Genomic DNA, 7,637 nt, shown 5'->3' with positions numbered 1-7,637 from the left:
GGAGGGCGTCAAGTGTAAAATGTGATATTTAAATGAGTAATGTAATAATATGAATTATGGTATTATTTTTAGGAATTAGAACTACCTAAACTGACGTGAATTTTCATTCATGCAACAGAAAAAATGTGATGACGGCATTTAGCGTCGTCTGCTAGGAACAACATCAACATCCAGCATTTCAATTACTTCACGCATTCGTTTTCTATGCAAAAATTCAAAAGAAATAACGTTTACTCAAGGACGCAACTATAATTCGTTCAACGTCATTTGTGGTCCACACAAACCACCAAGGAGGTTCCAAGTTCCCACACATGCTCATGCTCATACTATAGCCCGCCGTACTCATACACTCATGTCATGAACGTCATGAAACACCCTGGATTTGACTTCGACTACAACGTAGCTAGAAAGCATAAATCCAGTTGATATCCAGTTCAATCCAGTCCAAATGTGTCATGGCCGACATGGCGAGCAGAGGATAACTCTGTCTCTGTCAAACTACTACTGTTTTGCAAGGCACCGCCGTTTGAAGTACGTAACACTTACAAACGTCCAGAAAGCCTTCAGCGGCTCCTTTGGACCAATGCAATGCGAAATAGTGAGGCGGCAGAGGTCTGTTTCTGCCCGCTTCTGCTTGTTCGCTCTTGTAAAGTCCGTACCTGACTGCCGTTTTTCTACTTGTGTGCACCGATTGATGCATAATAGGGACCACCGTTCCTGGCAAGGACTCTTACCGCATAAAGCACGATCGCATTACTAGGCCATAGACCAGACTGACAGGCCTCATAGGTTCTTAGCTTACCTTTGAAGTGAGAACAAAGAACAGGACAAATCCTACTTTGGAGAAGACTTGTACACGTTACCGAAAAAAATGAACTAAATACGTTACCCGTTACCAAAGCAACAAAAGGAACGCGTTCCCGTTACTCGATAGTAACGAGTTACTTTTACGTTACCACGCTATTACAGAGCCACAACCATGTCAAAATCAAGATTGACGCGTGCGTTATTTGGTCCGACAATCTCCATGGAATTCACTTTGAAGAATAGTTGGTACTCGAAATGGGCATCGGTTATTTTTGGTGCGTTTGCTCGAGAGAGCCTCTGTGGCAAGACTGAAAAATTGCTGTGGATCAGACCTTTGTTTGATGCATCTATTGGATGCGCCTGATTAGTAACGAGGCTGATTTTCCTTCTCTTCTTTTCTTTTTTTCATCTGTGAATTCAAGGTCAACCGCTGCTTTTATTCCCCTAGTTTGGCACACTGTTAAGAGGCTACACAACATCAGCGGGATATTGTGCGTTTATGTGAACTGATGAATGCTACAACAATGCCTACAAGCCGTTGTATAAGCTGGCTCTTTCTGTTGCTAGCCTTTCCTTTCTCTTAATAAACATAACCGCTCCCCCAAACAAAGGAAAGGAATGAGTAACGTGAGTAATGAGTTGCAGATTTTTATAACTGAATACGTTATTAGTTACAATTTTTAGAAAAGTAACTAGGTCGTGACTTTGTTACCGAAAAAAGTAACTGGTTACTGGCTAACGAGTTACGTACAACTCTGCTTTCGAGACCTCCTTTTTTTGTGGCTTGCATGGTGGATAGGTACCAAATGGGCCAGTTCTTCAGGTTCTGAGATTGGTCCTTGCCACACACACACTGTTGCCCAAATAAAACTATACAAATCATGGGACCGTTCGTGACAAGAAGCCGGTAAGCATGTATCGAAGCTAGTTAAAGAGAGAGGTTTAAATTTTATGTGAAACACCCATGTCCAAGTAAAAAAATGAACGTGGCCCGCAAAAGAGATGGCGATGCTTGGTCAGCTGTTTCCTTGTCTAAATACAGCACGGACCAGTAATAAAACACTGGTCACATACTCTCACTCTCTCCTTTTTCTCTCTCCCTCTCTTCTTTGTAGTTAGTTCAGAATGCCCACAACTACGGCGTGGACTTACACAGATTCCTCATAGGATCTTCGGCTGGCATGTCACCCGGAGTATTGATTGACTAAACTGACGGGTGAGGGATGGTGCAAATGAAAAGAGAACAGCAGGAAACCGGACCTCAATATAAGGTATGCTGTTTGAAGAGTTGTATATTTAAAAAAAAATAAAGGACACAAACCATTCATCAGGGATCCTAGCAACAAATGTTTTAGTAAATAGCCAAACGTAAAAATAGAGGTTTTGGTTCTGCAAATCCATAAATCCTACGAATTTCGAATTCTTTTTTAAAAAAGAGTTTAAAAAGACGGGGGGGGGGGGGGGGAAATGCTTCTACCGAAAAGTGTTTTGAAGATGTATTTGTTTAATGACAAACAAATTAAGTAATAGCTTACTTTCAGGAGAAAACATACCCGTATACTTCTTCTTAAATGTAATTTATTTAACATGTTGTTCATTGACTACAGGAAATACATAAACTCTCAGGTCTGAATTCTTTCTATAAAACTAAGAAACAATCAGAAGCAAAACCATGTTACTTTTAAACATGTAATGTAAGGTCCTCCCTGAACTCTTTCAGTCCAGAGCAATGTAAACAAGAAAACACTCTCTGGCCAATCAGGCTTTCAGCACACTTCGCAGACGCCAGTTTTAAAAAGGAGCAAACAAACGTGATGGGTGGATTCGAAGGATTCCATTCACAGTTTTGGGCGCTAGGGTTCGGATTCCCGAATCTTGAATCCCTGCCGAGGATTCGTGGATTCGGTTTCCCCATCCCTAGTGAAAAATATGTTGGCAAAGTACAAGTACTTTACAATGTGCAAGTGAGGTAACAAGTATCTGGTTACCTCATTGTTCAGTACATGGCATGTTACGATTATACAGGGTGTTCAAAATTAAGTTTCCACTAGCACTTTACAAATAGGCGAACAAAAGAAAACGGGTGCTACTTTTTCTGTTCCTTGAGTAAGAAACAGGTGCTACATAATTAGCAGCACCTGTTTCTTACACAAGTAGCGTAAAGTTATCATCCGGTTTCCTGTCATCGCTGTGTTTGCGTAGCGCTCGTGAAAACTTCATTTTGAACACCCTGTATAGAGCAACACTTCTTTGAGTGTGGCGGACACAGGTACAAGGTTACCAGGGCAACACGAGGCTCAAACCAGGAGTGTAGCTGTAATGGAATACTCTGTACGGGACGGGAAAAGGTGGTGAGGACAGAGGTGATTCGAGTTGGCCATCTTGCCAAGGAGCTCGTTTTGACTCGTATACCCAGTGCTTTATCCAGACCCGCCCCGAACACCCCCCAATTTTTTTTCTCTCTCTCTCTTTTGTACTACTATTACATTGTAACTGCACCCCAAATTTTTTTGCACCCCCCCTCCCCCCAGAGCTTGTCAGTTCTGGATAGACTACTGCTTACAGCCCTGACACACAGGCAGCCTAAAGGCCTTTCCAGAGGAGGCCACCCTTCCGAACGGCGTTGCTTCCAGTGACACACGATAAATAGAGCCTGAAGTTTTCGGGAAATATTTTTTTCCTACATTCGGGGGTTAAAAATTGGGTAAATAAACATGTGCACTAAATTCATGCAAATTCGGGTGAAAAAACTTCCAGTACGCTAAATTCGGGGAGAAATCAGGCTCAGTTATTCAAACTAACTGTAGTGGTTTGGTACAAACGGTGATGTAACTGCATTTTTCTGCCAAACAAGTAAGTTAGTGCATTCCTACAGACATCCCAGTGAGGGCAGTTTGCCGGGTAAAAAATCGGGTTTCACCCCAAAGAGGCAACCTTCAATTCGGGGTGCAAATTCGGGGAAGAATCGGGTAAAACCCTAAAACTTCAGGCTCTAACGATAAAGGAGATATGGTGGAATCTCACTAAACGGAAATCGCTTAAAACAGAATTACTGCTTTAACGGAACAATAGTCGCAAGGTGGTTTGGATTCGTATTTACGTGATGCAAAAATTTTCCCGTTAAACGCAGCGAAAATATTTACACCACTGTGTAAGCGGAACTGCCTGAACATTTCAGAGCATCATCATTACGTGCATCGCAGCTTGAGATATCCGTTTCCGGTAAGGCCATGATTGGGATTATTACATTAACGGTAGTTAATGCCATTTGCAACGGCATTGCAGAAGTGCGCACATCATGCTCTCGATCTTCAAAGTAAGATCGAAGTTGAGAGTGGTTGCTGCACAAAATCGGCCCTTGCTATGAAGTAAGGGACACCAAAAATTGCGCTAACGAGGATTCTTAGTGAAAAGGACAAGTTGTGTGATGCCTTTACTGCTTCATGACTTGGACAGCAAAGAAAAAGACTCTGTGACTATGCAGAGCCTAGAAAATGCTTGCTGCTGCGGATAAAGCGTTCTCAAAGTCAGAATATCCCATAGAATGGGCCAATTGTTCGTGTGAAGGAAGAACATCTCAATATGGACTAGAATAAAGTTGAAAATTGTGTGTGTATTCCTTGTCTTTAATGCAGTAATGCGCATAAAGGCTGCTTACAGCTTCTCCACTCCTGAAAATAACACCATTTAACATCTCGCACACCACTCAGTAAATGGAACACCTGATAAACGGAACAGATTTTCCAGGTCCCTTGTGGTTCCGTTTGAAGAGATTCCACTACTACCCTTTGCAAGAAGGCCTTTGCCGAAGAGGAGATAGCTCATCATCTTTATGGGCTATGAGAAGGCGTAGCCTCGAACACAGAACCAGCCGAAGATTAGACCACGGCAAGTGAAAATATGAATGCGCGACTCGAGGATTTTAGGTCGCTAATCAAATTTGCTAAAGGGGCACTAAAATGCAAAAGCAAATTCACTTCAAATTACGTTACACGCTGTCTTAATTTCGTACTTGCTATCATGATTCAAAACTTTGTTTCGAAGCTACAATCAGAATTACTATACCGGACTCTTTCTTGCTTCGGCACTAAGCAGGCACTTCTTCGGCAGTTTTCTTCTAAACGGTAGCGTTGTGTGAACTAATTTTGTTTGAATTGCACCAATTGAAACACAGACTTTCATTTGAGAGCAAGTTGTTTTTGCATTTTCGTGACCCTTTTAAAAGTGCTCAAAGGTAATGGCAAAATCTGCCCAGAGATAAACAGTGTTTGCCGCATAATTTTCCGTGAAGTCGATTTTTAAATGCAATTTTGTGACATGTTACGTGAAACGCCCTGGGGAAATATTCAGTTTTGTGACGGCCTTGAGGCTTGCAAAAAAAAAAAAAAAGAAGTTAAACATACAAACGGGTGGTACCAAAACCAGAAACAGAAATGTAACGGAAACAAAAACAACAAAAGTGGCACTGGAAACTGAAGCAGAAACAAATATGGTTCAGTAACAGAGGCGGTAGTGGAAATGAAAAGATTCCATTACCTTTCCTTGCAAAAAAAAAAAGTTCCAGTAAGTTGCGAAAAATAAAAAATTTTCTCGCATAGATTGTCAATACCCTATTCCACCATTTTCTAGAGCTGACGAGAATCTTCGGGTCTTTGCAACTAACTCTGGAAGGCGTATCTACTAGAACTTGTACAACAGAACTGCATATTATGCTTGCAGATTGTTAGCAAACTGCAAATTAAATATCGTAACAAAGTTTTGGGCAGCTACGGAACCACGGAAGTACGCATACAAACACGGCTTAGCAGGCGGTATGGGCCATTAGAAATGTTAAGAGGGCGGCGGTTTGCAATTTCCAGTTTCTTCGCAAAGAACTGGACCAAGTTGCAGTTACTATCATATAAAATTTTAGCGCATAATAAATCTTTCAATGCATAACTCAGCTTCCAAACACATATTTCATTCATTTAATGTTTATTAATTCATTTATTTATGTGAGTACTACCTCAAGTGCCCGCCAGGGCATTACATGAGTGGGAACACGGTTACATAAATATGTAACTGAAAATGTCTGCATACATAGTAACGCTCCATTAAAAATCCCGTACTTTATCTTTGTGAACCCTGCATGTAAGTTATGCAGAAGGAATGAGCTCAAAATAGCTTGGGAGTAACACGTCACTTGGTTCTTCGTGAGAAACAAACTCTTGTGTGTACACGGGTAGAAATCCAGCCAACCAGTGAGGACATGTGAAGGGAATTGCCTCAGGACAAGAGCCGCCGATGTTTAGAACAGAGACTGTTCTTCTGGGCACTGTTCTTCTTCTTCTTCTTTTGTGCAGTCGATCAATGCCCATATTGCAATCAGAAAGGCGTAATTTGTGCTCATTTTTTACATCATTCTTGCTCAGGATGGATGGCTGCCACAGTGGATTCCAAACTCCTTGAACTGGTGGATCTGATGTGAATGGACGTGAGGTAAACGGTAGGTGGCTCTGCCGATGTTTCATACACATCATGTCAGGGTGGCTAATATTTCAAATCAGCAGGGACATAGAGTGTGATGTGGTCACACGGTACACCGCGTTACTCCGTTAAGCGCTTGGTTAGTGACAGACAAATCATCACTCTACTAAGACACTAAGACTGAGACAACACTAAGACTAACACTAAGACTAAGACATATTTTATTCTCCACTCTTTCTGTTTGTGTTTCAGTCTTTAAAGGGTGCAAGACGGGACACAACCTCCCAAAACATTCCACAAATCAACAGTCAGGCACCCTTTCCCCCCCCGGGTAGTGATAATTATAAACTATATTTTACGCAACCTAAGGCTAAGGAATACCCTCTCCTCAGCACCCATAGATTGACAAACAAATAACACATGCTTAATTACAAACAAGTGTACATTAGGTTTTAAGACACAACACAACAAATTAGTTCCACGGCTTGAAGTACAACGACAGATTGCTACCCTCGCCGACATCGTCAAAGACCACAAAGTGCTTCCCAAGGTTGCGTCTTGGATTATCCCATCTGGGCTTCCTCTCTGCCATTGTGCGACAGGGACAGACATTGCCGGAAGTCTGTCAAACACCCGTGTTCCCGTAAAAGTTTTGTCCAGCACTGTACAATCATCAAAGGTGTGGCCTAGGGCACAACCGTAACCATTCAACACAACGTCGTAATACTGCTTATGTGGCTTACACAGTTTAAAAAAAACAGTGGGTTTGAATGCTCCAACAATTACAAAAGAGATTAAGAACAAGCAATACCGATTAAGCGATGCATTTAAAAATAGACTAAAAGCCAGGAATCATGATCTTTATCACTTTGTTACACTGGGTTCCAACACAAAAATTCAACGATAACAGAAAGGACGTCTCAACGCCTATGTGGGTATCCTCATCAACTTGAAAAATATCAACGTTTCATTACGTTTTATTAATTAAAATCATGCTTAAAGATAAGCAATGCATTGAATAGTGGTAATAGACTTACTTCAGAAAATCCCAGAGGGCTTAGCACCACTTTGAACTGTGGAAACTTGCTGGTAAAAAAAGGACGAGAAGGTCTCCCAACTGTTTCAGTTCCTCCTCTCTTGGCCGATTGTCTACGGGTAGTCAAGATAAGCGGAAAGGAAACGTGAAGGACGGTTCATTCCAGTAATCTCCCAGGATGCAACGCTTATGCAAGGAGCACTGGGATTTTCTGAAATCGCCTCTCGAAGAAAATGCAGCAGCAGTGGGATTCAAACCCACGTCCTCTGGTTTCCAGTCAGGGACACTACCAATCACACTATGAAGGCTACTCTCTCTTCAAGCCATT

At 41.8% G+C, this 7,637-nt stretch overlaps 1 protein-coding gene across 2 annotated transcripts in view; it reads left to right on the top strand.

Moving 5' to 3' along the window:
- Positions 1-459: 459 nt before the first annotated feature.
- The window catches only part of LOC135378682 (zinc finger protein 62 homolog), a 99,415-nt gene continuing 92,237 nt past the window's right edge, over positions 460-7,637 (top strand). The window contains exons 1-4 of one of the 2 annotated variants that reach the window (XM_064611763.1): positions 460-531; positions 1,975-2,078; positions 4,555-4,695; positions 6,219-6,292. The gene's annotated coding sequence lies outside the window, so the exon portion shown is untranslated. Of the gene's footprint in view, positions 532-1,922; positions 2,079-4,554; positions 4,696-6,218; positions 6,293-7,637 lie in introns of both variants that reach the window. The other variant, XM_064611762.1, reaches the window with a different exon arrangement.

This window comes from Ornithodoros turicata, chromosome 1 (assembly GCF_037126465.1).
Source record: "Ornithodoros turicata isolate Travis chromosome 1, ASM3712646v1, whole genome shotgun sequence".
Taxonomy (NCBI): domain Eukaryota; kingdom Metazoa; phylum Arthropoda; class Arachnida; order Ixodida; family Argasidae; genus Ornithodoros; species Ornithodoros turicata.
The sequence above is the reverse complement of the archived record's forward strand: the minus strand, read 5'-3'. Positions and strand labels throughout refer to the sequence as shown.